The following is a 14,269-nucleotide window of genomic DNA, read 5'->3' as shown; positions in this document are numbered from 1 at the left end:
TGTTTCCTGAGATTAAGAATTCCTCATATCAGTGAGGTCATGTGATACATGTCTTTCTCTGATTGACTTATTTCACTCAGCATAACACCCTCCAGTTCCATCCACGTCGTTGCAAATGGCAAGATCTCATTCCTTTTGATGGCTGCATAATATTCCATTGTGTATATATACCACAACTTCTTTATCCATTCACCTGTCGATGGGCATCTTGGTTCTTTCCACAGTTTGGCTATTGTGGACATTGCCAGCATCCTTTCTTGATCAAAACTCTTCAGAGTATAGGGATAGAGGGTACCTACCTCAATATCATAAAAGCCATCTATGAAAAACCTACAGCCAATATCATTCTCCTCAGCTTTTCCCCTAAGGTCAGGAACGCGGCAGGGATGTGGACTCTCACCACTGCTATTCAACATAGTATTAGAAGTCCTAGCCACAGCAATTAGACAACAGAAAGAAATCAAAGGCATCCAAATTGGCAAAGAGGAAGTCAAACTCTCACTCTTTGCAGATGATATAATACTGTATGTGGAACACCCAAAATCTCCACCCCAAAACTGCTAGAAGTCATACAGGAATTCAGTCAAGTAGCAGGATATAAAATCAATGCACAGAAATCAGTGGCATTCCTATACACCAACAACAAGACAGAAGAGAGACAAATCAAGGAGTCGATCCCATTCACAATTGCACCCAAAACCATAAGACACCTAGGAATAAATTTAACCAAAGAGGCAAAGGATCTGTACTCAGAAAACTATAAAATACTCATGAAAGAAATTGAAGAAGACACAAAGAAATGGAAAAACGTTCCATGCTCATGGATTGGAAGAACAAACATTGTAAAGATGTCAGTGCTACCTACGGCAATCTACACATTCAATGCAATCCCCATCAAAATACCATCCACTTTTTTCAAGGAAATGGTACAAATAATCTTAAAATTTGTATGAAACCAGAAGAGACCCCGAATAGCCAGAGGAATATTGAAAAAGAAAAGCAAAACTTGGAGCATCACAATTTCCGACTTCCAACTCTATTATAAAGCTGTCATCATCAAGAGAGTATGGTACTGGCATGAAAACAGACACATCGATCAATGGAACAGAATAGAGAGCCCAGAGATGGACTCTCAACTCTATGGTCAACTCATCTTTGACAAAGCAGGAAAGAATGTCCAATGGAAAAAAGACAGTCTCTTCAACAAATGGTGTTGGGAAAATTGGACAGCCACATGCAGAAGAATGAACTGGACCATTTCCTTACACTACACACAAAAATAGACTCCAAATATTTGAAAGACCTAAACGTGAGACAGGAGTCCATCAAAATCCTAAAGGATAACCCAGGCAGGAACCTCTTTGACCTCAACTGCAGCAACTTCTTCCTAGAAACATCGCCAAAGGCAAGGGAAGCAAGGGCAAAAATGAACTCTTGGGATTTCATCAAGATAAAAAGCTTTTGCACAGCAAAAGAAACAGTCCACAAAACCAAAAGACAACCGAGAGAATGGGAAAAAATATTTGCAAATGACATATCAGATAAAGGGCTAGTATCCAAAATCTATAAAGAACTTATCAAACTCAACACCCAAAGAACAAATAATCCAATCAAAAAATGGGCAGAAGACATGAACAGACATTTTTCCAAAGAAGACATCCAAATGGCCAACAAGCACATGAAAAAGTGCTCAACATCGCTCAGCATCAGGGAAATCCAAATCAAACCCTCAATGAGATACCACCTCAAACCAGTCAAAATGGCTTAAATTAACAATCAGGAAAGGACAGATGTTGGCGGGGATTTGGAGAAAGGGGAACCCTCCTACAGTGTTCGTGGGAATGCAAGCTGGTGCAACCACTTTGGAAAACAGTATGGAGGTTCCTCAAACAGTTGAAAATAGAGCTCCCATACGATGCAGCAATTGCACTACTGGGTATTTACCACAAAGATACAAATGTAGGGATCCGAAGGGGTACGTGCACCCCAATGTTTATAGCAGCAATGTCCACAATAGCCAAACTGTGGAAAGAGCTGAGATGTCCATCAACAGATGAATGGATATAGAAGAAATGGTATATATACACAATGGAATATTATGCAGCCATTAAAAGGAATGAGATCTTGCCATTTGCAAAGACGTGGATGGAAATTGGAGGGTGTTATGCTGAGTGAAATAAGTCAATCAGAGAAAGACATGTATCATATGACCTCACTGATATGAGGAATTCTTAATCTCAGGAAACAAACTGGTGTTGCTGGAGAGTTGGTGGGTGGGAGGGATGGGGTGGCTGGGTGATAGACATTGGGGAGGGTATGTGCTATGGTGAGCGCTGTGAACTGTGCAAGACTGTTGAATCACAGATCTGTACTTCTGAAACAAATAATGCAACATATGTTAAGAAAAAAGAAAAAGAAGATAGCAGGAGGGGAAGAATGAAGGGAGTAAGTCAGAGGGGCAGATGAACCCATGAAAGACGATGGACTCTGAAAAAGAAACTGAGGGTTCTAGAGGGGAGGAGGGTGAGGGGATGTGTTAGCCTGGTGATGGGTATTAAAGAGGGCACGTTCTGCGTGGAGCACTGGGTTTTATGCACAAACAATGAATTATGGAACACTACATCAGGAACTAATGATGTAATGTATGGTGATTAACATAACAATAAAAATTAAAAAATATAACATAGGTGTTGATAAGATGTTGGTTGAAAAAGGAAAAAGAAAAATTCAAAAAAATGAGATTTAATAAATTAATTTTGAAAAACTGAAGAATCATGGTAAAAAAATCCATGAATTCTATGTGCAGTATTCCCTTAGCGCTGGAGTTCTGCCGTTCTCAGTTTTTAGTAAACTTGGTCTTGGCTGGCTGTTCTTGCCAATCTTCTGGGGGAGGGGCCTGTTGCCGTGGTTTCCAAATGTCTTTTCCGGAGGCGGAATTGCTCGCCTTTGCTGGGTCCTTGCTAAGTAATCTGTTCCTGTTTGCTCTTGTGAGATTTTGTTCCCTGCAAGTTTTCCATATAGCTCTGGAGGATGAAAGTGAAAATGGCAGCTTCCCCATCTCTGCCCCAGAGGAGCTGAGAACTCGGGGCCCCACTCTTCAGTGAGCCCCCAGAGAAAAGTATTCTATTACTCCCATCTCCTCAGTCTCCGGCCGCACTCTGTGCTCACCTGGCCTGTGACCAAGTGTTTCTCTCTCTTGAGCACAACCCCGTGTGGAGTCTCCAAACCTAGCAGATCTCTGTGTTGTGCTCCCATGCTGCTCCTCCTGGGGAGTAAGGGGAGTCTCCCCAGATTTGCCACTTGTTGGGTCCCTGCTGGAGGAGCAGTGGGCTGACTGTGCTGTGGATCACAGTTTATGGCCACCCCGAGCTGCGAGCCCTCTCCTCTGCTCCGTCTCTGCAGCCAGCTTCCCCGCTCCGATACCTGGGAGCTCTGCCACACCCGGTCTTCCTGTGACCCGAGGGTCCTAAGACCACACTGTTCCCACGAGGGTTCCCCCACCCTCACCCGCTTAGCCACTGGAGTGAGGTCCCTCGGCAGATCCAACTTCTAATAGTTCCAGTTTTGTGATCCACTGCTCAATCACTTGCCAGAATCGGCCAACAGAAGCCCCCTTCCCACCGTCTGTCTTCCCGAATATTGCCTCAGATTGACTTCTCCGCATGTCCTACCTCTCAGAAAGTGGTCGCTTTTCTGTTCAGAGAGTTCTTGCTATTCCTTTCTTCGATCTCCTGTTGAGTTCGTAGGTGTTCAGAATGGTTTGATTCCTCTCTAGCTGAATCCCTGGAACCAGATGAAATCCAGGTCTCCTACTCCTCCGCCATCTTGCTCCGCCCCCCGCCACTGTGTGGCAAGTTTTAACTAGGTGTGTTTTCGTCTGCTTGTTAAAGGAAGCCAGGAAAAAAAAAGGAAAGAAGAAAAGAAGGAAAGAGGAAAGAAAGAAAGGAAGAAAGAAAAGAAAAAAGAAAGAAGGAAAGAAAGAACAGAAAGAAACTAGATCTTATTTCCCCTAGAGCTGAAGATTTTCAGTACTCTATGATCAGTAGACTTGGTGTGTGCAAGTGGTTTCTGCTAATCTTTTGGAGGGAGGGCCTGCCACACTGATTCTCAGGTGCATTTGTCCTAGTGGAGATGCCCCTGCAGGATATTGGAAGGTGAGGCTTGGTGGAAGCAGTTCTAGTCTCCACTGGAGGGGATGGAGGGACAATGCTGTGTTTGTCAATGAAGTTGATCAGTGCTGATGGGCAGGGTGAGGGAAGAAATGGGGTGCCCCACTCTCTCAACCACAGAGTGGGGAGTTCAGTCCCAACATTCTTCAGGAAGCCATCACAGAAGAGGAAATAATCACCCCTCTTGTGTCGCCAACCTATGTCCTTTCCATGCCTTTACTCTGTGTCTGAGCTATCTACCTGTCATGTGGCACAGCACTCCCATGTTTTATCTCAAACACACAGCTGAGTTTCAAAACTCCAAATTTAAGGACCCACCCTCGTGGCATGGACCTGCTCTACTCCTCTGTGTGAGGGTCTCATCATGCTTTTGCCATTTGCTAGTTTGTCCCAGAAAAGTTGTTGCATGACCACACAGCACTTTGGAATTTATGGTAAAGCACAGCAAAAAGCCAGGACCAAGTTTTGCTGTCCTCAGCCCATGTCCTTGTCCTTATGCTAATGAACAGGGCAGCACATTGGCACCACAAGTTATTTTGTCCTGGGACAGGCCATGCCACCGTTCCCTTATACACTCCAACCAGGGAAACTCCTTCTCCCCATGCAATGCAGTAGATCCTTGCACCATACCGCCCAATCTCAGGTCTCTGCCTTCCTTCCCCACAGGAGCACTGCTAGGCCCACCAGGTATGACCCCCAGTAATGGCGAGCAATTTTAATACTTTAGACTTTGAACTCCAGTGCTCATAATAACTTGTGGTAATCAGACCCTCTCTTTTTCCCAGTCCATTGTTTTGGGGAATATTTATTCTTGTGCGATCCCCTGCCTGCTGCTTCTCTCTCTCTGTCTCTCTCTGTCTCTCTCTGTCATTTTGCTTTCCATAATCAGGGACTCCTGCAGCATCTGCAGTTTTTTTCTCCCCCAAATCAACTCTCCACAACTCCTACCTTCCATGAGGTGGTCATTTCTCTACTTTTAGATGTGTAGTTTTGTTCTCTCAGTCCTCAGATTGGTTTCTTGGTGTTCAGAATGATCTGATATTTATCTAGCTGTGTTCCATGGACAAGCAAGATTAGGATCCCCCTACTCCTCTGACATCTTAACTCCTTCCTGAATTTCTTACTTTTAATTATAGCAGAATTTCAGAAATTTCAGCACAATGAGATTGTATTGTGTCTGTGTAACTGGAATAGTTAATTTTGGCAAATTATTTTTGTCATGAATTCCCATTTGGTTGAATTTTTCCACATTTTCTAAATCTTGCTCTACAGGACAGTTTAATGTTAGTGAAAAGATGCCTCAATATGCTAGATGGCTTTTCTCCTCAGCATTTATGTATGTCCTCTAGCTAACAGCTACCAGGAAAACATTTATAATTGAATGAGTCAGTATATTACTCACTGCAGTAAGGGAAAAGACACACTGTAGGGAACTGTGGAGTGTCTGTGTGAGGGAGTATTAGAGGTGACTAGAGTGAGAATATTTTTACTTAATTATTATTGTAATGAGCTGCAATAGAAGGCATTTCAAGCTCACTTTTCCCTCATTAGTTCTTCAAAGTCCCCCAAATAGCTGAGGACCTTTTTCTTGCTGTTAATTTGAGGAGAGTGAAATATGTCTGTATTTTGGCTTGTCAAGATTCCTTTCTCAGCCAACAGGCATCCTATAGTACATAATCTAATTTCCACTAACATGTATTCTCTTTTGCAGAAGAGTCCCTTCCCATGGACCATATTCTAGCCTTCAAGAAACATGAGATTTTCACCCAGAAAAGCTGTAAGTGCACCAGTCTTGCAATGCAGCTCTCTTCCATAACACTACAGAGTAGTACCAGCCCTTCTTTCACTTTTAACATCCCAAGCAGAAGGTGAACATAGTTCCACTGTGTTCTTTAGATTTCATGAGACAGATTAACTCATCTCTTAATTTTTGTTCCCATGTTCTAAGTGAGGAGCAGGCAACCATACCATGTCCCAATTTTCTGGTACAGTATCTCAGATTGCACCTACAGATCTTTCCTAAAACCTCCATGTCCTCTCTTGACTCTATCACATATTCCATGCCCATGAGCAAGTAGATTCATGTAACCAGATTTAGGCCACCTCTTTTAAAATAACCTATGATGATGGGTTTGGTATTCATTTGTAATAGTCCACTTATTATTATTATTATTTTGCTCAAGGATTTCATTTGAACATTTCTTTACTTATATTTTAAATATTTTATTATAATACATCCAAATGATGTTAGTGACACAAAGAAAATCCATTTCAGCTCCACCTGTCATGTTGCTTCAGCTACTTACCTTTGCAACCTACTTTAAAACCACTCAGTCCTAACTTGATCTGAACCCTATAAGTATTCTACTTTCTCACCCAGGCCCACTCTTTCTGCATTTCACATATTGTCTTGAATTCAATTATTTCTAGCTATGCATTTGGCAAATTCCATCTTTTTGCATCACTTTCTCAGTGAGAGTTTTCCTGATAAGTAGATTTAAATGAACCCACTCATTATCATTCTATATCTTGATACCTTGATCATTTCCCACACAACATTTTGAAGCTAGGAATTGTCAGTTTTTACCTGTTTATTGCCAGTGCCAGATACATAGTTACAGTTACAAATAGACAATCTACAGTGTTGGAGATAATGGATATCTAAAATGCATATATACAGTGCCAAATAATCATTTGTTGAATAGATGAATAAATTGTAGTGTTCTTTTAAATTAATTGGAGATTATGGTCATTATAACTTCAAAACAACATTGAGGTGAAAAGGTAAGGAAATGAATGCCTGGAAAAGATAATCACCTAGGAGATATATATATTATATATATATGTATATATAATATATATATTAGAGTTAACAGTAAGTAATTCCAGGTATAGAATTCTCTTGTCAAAGCAATCAGGCTCCTCTAGGTTTAAGCAATATCAGTTGGGACCCAGTCAATTTCCTGATGATGCAGAGTAGAACCCACACCCTCTTCCATGAATGAATGAAGGAGAAATCACACCTATCAGGGATCAACTGAGAATTAGCTTTCCTTTACCAGTTGTAAAAGTAGATATTTCCTTTGGGTATTGTATTTATGTTCTGTGGCCTGGAATTGTCAACTAAATTTTATAGTATGTAATTCAAATCAAATAATTCTTGTTCATTAACATATAGACATATTGAGGACTAAAATGATAAAAAGGTATAATTTATGGTATCAAAATGATTTTTAGATTTATCTGAAGGCAGAAGACCAGCATTCTGATCATATGAAAATAGAAGATATTCATATATATAAATTATAAAATTTATAAATTATGTATGTATAAATTCGAAGTCTCATCAGATTTAAAATAAGGCAATTTTCCTCAGTAACAAAGATATTTTCTTCCTGGCTTTTCTAAACAACTTAAGGGCACGATGGTCAGAGCGTGTCCATGTTGACCATTGTAGAGGGGACCAGGAGAAAAATATGGTCTCAAGGCCTCTGTGAAGCACTGTTTGTAGGGATAGATGTAAGACTGGTTCGTCACATTATAAAAGGAGACACTTTCAGCCTCATAGTCCAAGAAGATTCCAATAATCTCAGGAGGTTCCTCAATGTGGAGTATTACCTGTGAATTTGCAAGAGCTTGGTAGTTATTACTTTTACTCAAGCACAGTGTCCAGAACCCGGTCTCTGAGGACACCATGATTTCTCCTTGTCTGCAGTTAGAATTTTTACAAATGCCTAAAGTCCATTGCATTTTATTTTTCACATTCACTTCCCAGTAGTGTTTACCTTTGGAAAAAATTTGCTGACCTAATACACAGACTAGATCATCAAACCACTGCCTATTTTTAGGTAATTCCTGCAATATATCACCTCTTTTCACACTTCTTTTGTCTTCACCAATTTGGAGATATGGATGAGCTGTGTCTGGATCCAAGGTAACATTTTCTATGAAAGAACATATTGTCAGTCTTGGCTATGATGAATAATAATCCATAATATTTAACATATTATACAAGCGACCCTCCTCTGTCTAGGATCTTTCTATAGCTTTCTCCAAATGAAGCTGCTCCTTTCCCTCAAGTCATGCTTTTTATATCACCTCTAATTATCAACTCACCCACTTGAGAACTTGATAATGAGCATTTGTTCAGAATGGAAAAAAAATGAGTATCTAAACACCTAGATTTTTCCTAGTCAAAATAATTTTTTTGAATATGGTCAATGTTACACTGGACACTTATTATGTACCTAGTGCTGTTTGAAGTATATTTATACATATTTAATTTTAATAACAAATCATTCAAATGGAGAAGTATTTTTATTTTGTAGTTGAGACAACAAAGATTTAGAGAAGTTGGTCCAACAATGATTATTAATATCCATTAATGTTTGGATTCAAGTACAGATCTATTTGATTCAATTTATAAATTAATGAAAAACAATTGCATATATTTACTTTGAATCTGAATGTTTTTGACAATTAATGGAATTGATAAAATGGAAGTTTTGGAGGAAGAAATAAAAGGTGTGTGTGTATATTCTGTGTGAGTTTGTGAGTGTGTTACAGTCTCCCTTCTCGGGTGACCCAGTGTGCTGGCTAAAAGAAAGAATCCATATCCAAATACTTCAGTCTCTAGTTACCTGCATATTTTCGAGCAAATTCCATCCCTAAAATTAAAAAAAAAAAGAAAGAAAGAAAAGAAAATTACAATTTTGAAACCAAGACTTAACAGTAAGTAAAACAGGAAAGAGAGGGTCAAAAGGCAGGGGCATGAGTCAGGGCTAGAGGTGGCCATTTTCATTACTCACCTTCTTTTCCCAGATGTTTTATCCTTTCTGAAAGAATAGGATGCAGTGAGAGTTTGCTTTGAAATATATTTACATTTCTATCCTCACAGAGAAATATTACTTACCAAGTTCTTCATGAAGGTTTCATGAAAAGCCAAACAGTGACAAATTCTTGTGAGAAGTTGGCTAGGAGTTATTAACTAGACTGTCATTTAATATTTGCAGATATAAATCATTTGGATTAAAAAAAGACAAAGAATGGATTTAAGTTACAGATTTGGAAAATAATGGTTTAAAGCCTTTTGGTTGGCTTTGCTTTAACATAATTCAAAGGATCATAATGCACATTTTTTTTTGCCCAGAAATAGCCATTCCCAGGTGTTTGCCTTAAGCACATGAATTCCTGCAGACTTCCCTAAAATATAAACTTAAGAAGCTGGCACTGAAAGCACAAGTGAGGTTAGGATATAATTTTTATTTCTATTTCTCTGCACCTGAAGAATTGAAAACTAAATGGAGGGGCTCCTGGTTTTGGCTCAGATGATGATCTCAAGACCCTGATCTCAGGGTCTTGAAATGAAGCCTCACATCTGGCTCCACACTCAGTGTGGAGTCTACTTGCCTCTCTCTCTCTTCCTCTGCCTCTACCCATTCTAATTTAAATTTTAAAATCTTTTATTTTTTTAAAGATTTTATTTATTTATTTGAGAGAGAGAATGAGATAGAGAGAGCATGAGGGGGGAGGGTCAGAGGGAGAAGCAGACTCACTGCTGAGCAGGGAGCCCGATGTGGGACTTGAACCCAGAACTCCAGGATCATGACCTGAGCCGAAGGCAGTCGCCCAACCAACTGAGCCACCCAGGCGCCCTTAAATTTTAAAATGTTTTAAAAAGTTCAAAAAATAACTACATGCAGTTACTTTTGCTATAATGTTTGTTTTCAAAATGCAAATTTGTCCAAATATGATTAACATATCAAGAAATAATTTTAGTACATTGTGAATTTTGCTTTTTATATGTGATTTTTTGGTATGGAAATCTGTACCCTTTTGAATCTAAAGGTGTAGAAATACATAAAATATATAAACACACACACAAATACACACATGTAGGCACATCTCAAAAGGACAATGACATGCATCCATCCACAATTGCAATTTTCCACACTGCCTCTTCAAAAGGATTATAAGCTACCACCCTCACGAATAGTGCACAGATCATGCCCTTCTTTCTTTGGCTTTTATCCATATTTCTTTGTTACTCTTTCTCTCTCTCTCTTTTTTTAATTTATCTCATTATTGTCCATTTATTTTATCCTCTTCCTTTGTATAAATTGTTGGGCATGGAGGTGGAGGTAGGGAAGATACAGGTTGCCACATGTAAACTTCAGGTCACTTTCATGGTTAAGGACCATATTATTGTAGTGTGTAGGTATTTCTTAACAGCTTAGCAAAGTATAAAATTCTGTCAACATTTGCTAGGTGTTTTTGTTTTTGTTTTTAACATGTCACCAACAAAGTTTTAGACTACATTGTCAGTAATGAATGTTATGGACTGAATTTCTTTCTAGAAAATTCTTATGTTAAAATCCTAACCCCCAATGTGACCATATTAGATAGTGGGGGCTTTGGAAAGTAATTTGGTCATGACAGTGGAGCCCTCAGGAATAGGATTAGTACCCTAAAAAAAGAAGAGACATGAGCACTTGTTCTCAGTTTTCTGACAAACCAAATGATGGAAAATAAAGAACCTGAGAAAAACAGAGATAAACAACTCCTGGATTGTGAGGGCAGAATTCGAGAGATAAGTGATAACATAAGATGAAACAACATTAGAATAATTGGGATCCCAGAAGAAGAAGAAAGAGAGAGAGGGGCAGAAGGTATATTGGAGCAAATTATAGCAGAGAACTTCCCTTATTTGGGGAAGGAAACAGGCATCAAAATCCAGGAGGCACAGAGACTGCCCTCAAAATCAATACAAATAGGTCAACACCCTGACATGTAATAATAGTAAAACATACGAGTCTCAGAGACAAAGAGAAAACCTGAAAGCAGCTTGGGAGAAGAGATATGTAATCTAAAATGGTAGAAACATTAGATTGGCAACAGAGCTATCCACAGAGACCTGGCAGGCCAGAAAGGACTGGCATGATATATTCAGAGCACTTAATGAGAAAAATATGCAGCCAAGAATACTATATCCAGCTAGGCTCTCATTGAAAATTGAAGGAGAGATAAAAAGCTTCCAGGACAAGCAAAAACTAAAGGAAATTGCAAACACGAAACCATCCCTACAAGAAATATTGAAAGGGATCCTCTAAGCAAAGAGAGAGCCTCAAAGTAACATAGACCAGAAAGGAACACAGACAATATACAATAACAGTCACCTTACAGGCAATACAATGGCACTAAATTCATACCTTTCAAAAGTTACTCTGAATGTAAATGGGCTAAATGCCCCAGTCAAAAGAAACAGGCTATCAGATTGGATTAAAAAACAAGACCCATCAATATGCTGTCTGCAAGAGACTCATTTTAGACGCCAAAACAACCCCAGGTGGAAAATGAGGGAGTGGAAAATTATTTATCAAGCTAATGGATACCAAAAGAAAGTTGGGGTGGCAATCCTTATATCAGACAACTTAGATTTTAACCCAAAAACTGTAATAATAGATGAGGAAAACACTACATCCTACGTAAAGGGTCTATCCAGCAAGAAGATCTAACAATTGTAAATTCAATGCCCTAACATGGGGTAACCAATAATATAAGGCAATTAATAACAAAAACAAAGAAACACATTGACAACAATACAATAATAGTGGGGGATTTTAACATCCCCCTCTCTGAAATGGACAGATCATCTAAGCAAAAGAGCAACAAGGAAATAAAGACTTTAAATGAAACACCGGACCAAATGGACTTTACAGATCTATTCAGAATATTCCATTCCAAAACAACAGAAAACACAATCTTCTCTAGTGCCCATGGAATATTCTAATGAATAGATCACATCCTAGGTCACAAATCAGGTTTCAACTGGTACCAAAAGATTGGGATCATTCCCTGCCTATGTTCAGACCACAATGCTTTGAAACTAGAACTCAATCACGAGAGGAAAGTTGGAAAGAACTCAAACACAAGGAGGCTAAAGAGCATGCTACTAAAGAATGAATAGATCCACCAGGAAATAAAGAATTTAAAAAATTCATGGAAACCAATGAAAATGAAAGCACAACTGTTAAAATCTTTGGGATGCAGCAAAGGCAGCCCTAAGAGGAAAGTATATAGCAATGCAAACTTTTCTCAAGAAACAACAAAGGTCTCAAATACACAACCTAAACCTACACCTAAAGGAACTAGAGAAAAAAACAGCAAATAAAGCCTAAACCCAGCAGGAGAAGAGAAATAATAAAGATCAGAGCAGAAATCAATGAAATAGAAAACAAAAGAACAGTAGAATAGATCAACGAAACTAGGAGCTGGTTCTTTGAAAGAATTAACAAGATTGATAAACCCCTTGCCAGATTTATCAAAAAAAAAAAAAAAAGAGAGAGAAATGACCCAAATAGATAAAATCGTGAATGAAAGAGGGGAGATCACAACCAAGACCAAAAAATGCAAACAATTATAAGAACATATTGTGAGCAACTACTTGCCAGCAAATTAGAAAATCTGGAATAAATGGATGCATTCCTAGAGATGTATAAACTACCAAAACTGAGCCAGGAAGAAATAGAAAACCCGAACAGACTTATAACCACTAAAGAAATTGAAGCAGTCATCAAAAATCTCACAACAAACAAGATCCCAGGACCAGATGGCTTCCCAGGAGAATTCTACCAAACATTTAAAGAAGAATTAATACCTATTCCTTTGAAACTATTCCAAAAAATGGAAATGGAAGGTAAACCTTCCAAAGTCATTTTATGAGGCCATGATTACCTTGATCCCAAAATCAGACAAAGATCCCATAAGGAAGGAGAATTACAGACCAATATCCTTGATGAACATGGATGCAAAAATTCTCACCAAAATACTAGCCAATAAGATCCAACAGTACATTAAAAGGATTATTCACCACGACCAAGTGGGATTTATCCCTGGGCTGCAAGGTTGGTTCAACATCCACAAATCAATCATTGTGATACAGTACATTAATAAAAGAAAGAACAAGAACCATATGATCCTCTCAATTGATGTAAAAAAAAAACATTTGGCAAAGTACAACTTTCTTTCTTGATCAAAACTCTTCAGAGTATAGGGATAGAGGGTACATACCTCAATATCATAAAAGCCATCATTGAAGAGATGATGGACTCTGAAATACAAACTGAGGGTTCTGGAGGGGAGAGGGGTGGGGGGATGGGTTAGTCTGGTGATGGGTATTCAAGAGGGCACATTCTGCGTGGAGCACTGGGTGTTATGCACAGACAATGAATCATGGAACACTATATCAAAAACTAATGATGTAATGTATGGTGATTAACATAACAATAAAAAATTAAAAAAACACGCCATCATTGAAAAACCCACAGCGAATATCATTCTCAAAGGGGAAAAACTGAGAGCTTTCCCCCAAGGTCAGGAACATGGCAGGGATGTCCACTATCACCACTGCTATTCAACATAGTATTAGAAATCCTAGACACAGCAATCAGACAACACAAAGAATTTAAAGGCCTCCGAGTCGGCAAAGAAGAAGTCAAACTCTCACTCTTTGCAGATGATCTGAAAGCTTATGTGGAAAACCCAAAAGACTCCACCCCAAAACTGCTAGAACTCATACAGGAATTAAACAAAGTGGCAGGATATAAAATCAATGCACAGAAATCAGTGGCATTTCTATACACAAACAACAAGACAGAAGAAAGAGAAATTAAGGAGTCGATCCCATTTAAAATTGCACCCATAACCATAAGACACCTAGGAATAAATCTAACCAAAGAAGCAAAGGATCTGTACTCAGAAAACTATAAAATACTCATGAAAGAAATTGAGGAAGACACAAAGAAATGGAAACACCTTCCATGCTCATGGATTGGGAGAACAAATATTGTGAAGATGTCAATGCTACCTAGAGCAATCTACACATTCAATGCAAACCCCATCAAAATACCATCCACTTTTTTCAAAGAAATGGAAAAAATGATCCTAAAATTTGTATGGAACCAGAAAAGAGCCCGAATAGCCAGAGGAATGTTGAAAAAGAAGAGCAAAGCTGGCAGCATCACAATTCCGGACTGCAAACTCTATTATAAAGCAGTAATCATCAAGACAGTATGGTACTGGCAAAAAAACAGACACATAGA

At 38.8% G+C, this 14,269-nt stretch overlaps 1 long non-coding RNA gene across 1 annotated transcript in view; it reads left to right on the top strand.

The window, feature by feature from the left end:
* The window catches only part of LOC112816262 (uncharacterized), a 143,212-nt gene that overhangs the window by 111,815 nt on the left and 17,128 nt on the right, over positions 1-14,269 (top strand). The window contains exon 2 of the long non-coding RNA XR_003206153.2: positions 5,881-5,946. This is a non-coding gene — a long non-coding RNA (uncharacterized lncRNA). The remainder of the gene's footprint in view (positions 1-5,880; positions 5,947-14,269) is intronic.

This window comes from Callorhinus ursinus, unplaced genomic scaffold, assembly GCF_003265705.2.
Source record: "Callorhinus ursinus isolate GAN/ISIS: 27379988/994484 unplaced genomic scaffold, GSC_fseal_2.0 scaffold81, whole genome shotgun sequence".
In the NCBI taxonomy this organism is placed as follows: Eukaryota; Metazoa; Chordata; class Mammalia; order Carnivora; family Otariidae; genus Callorhinus; species Callorhinus ursinus.
Note: the sequence above shows the minus strand (reverse complement) of the source record. Positions and strands in the feature narration are given on the sequence as shown.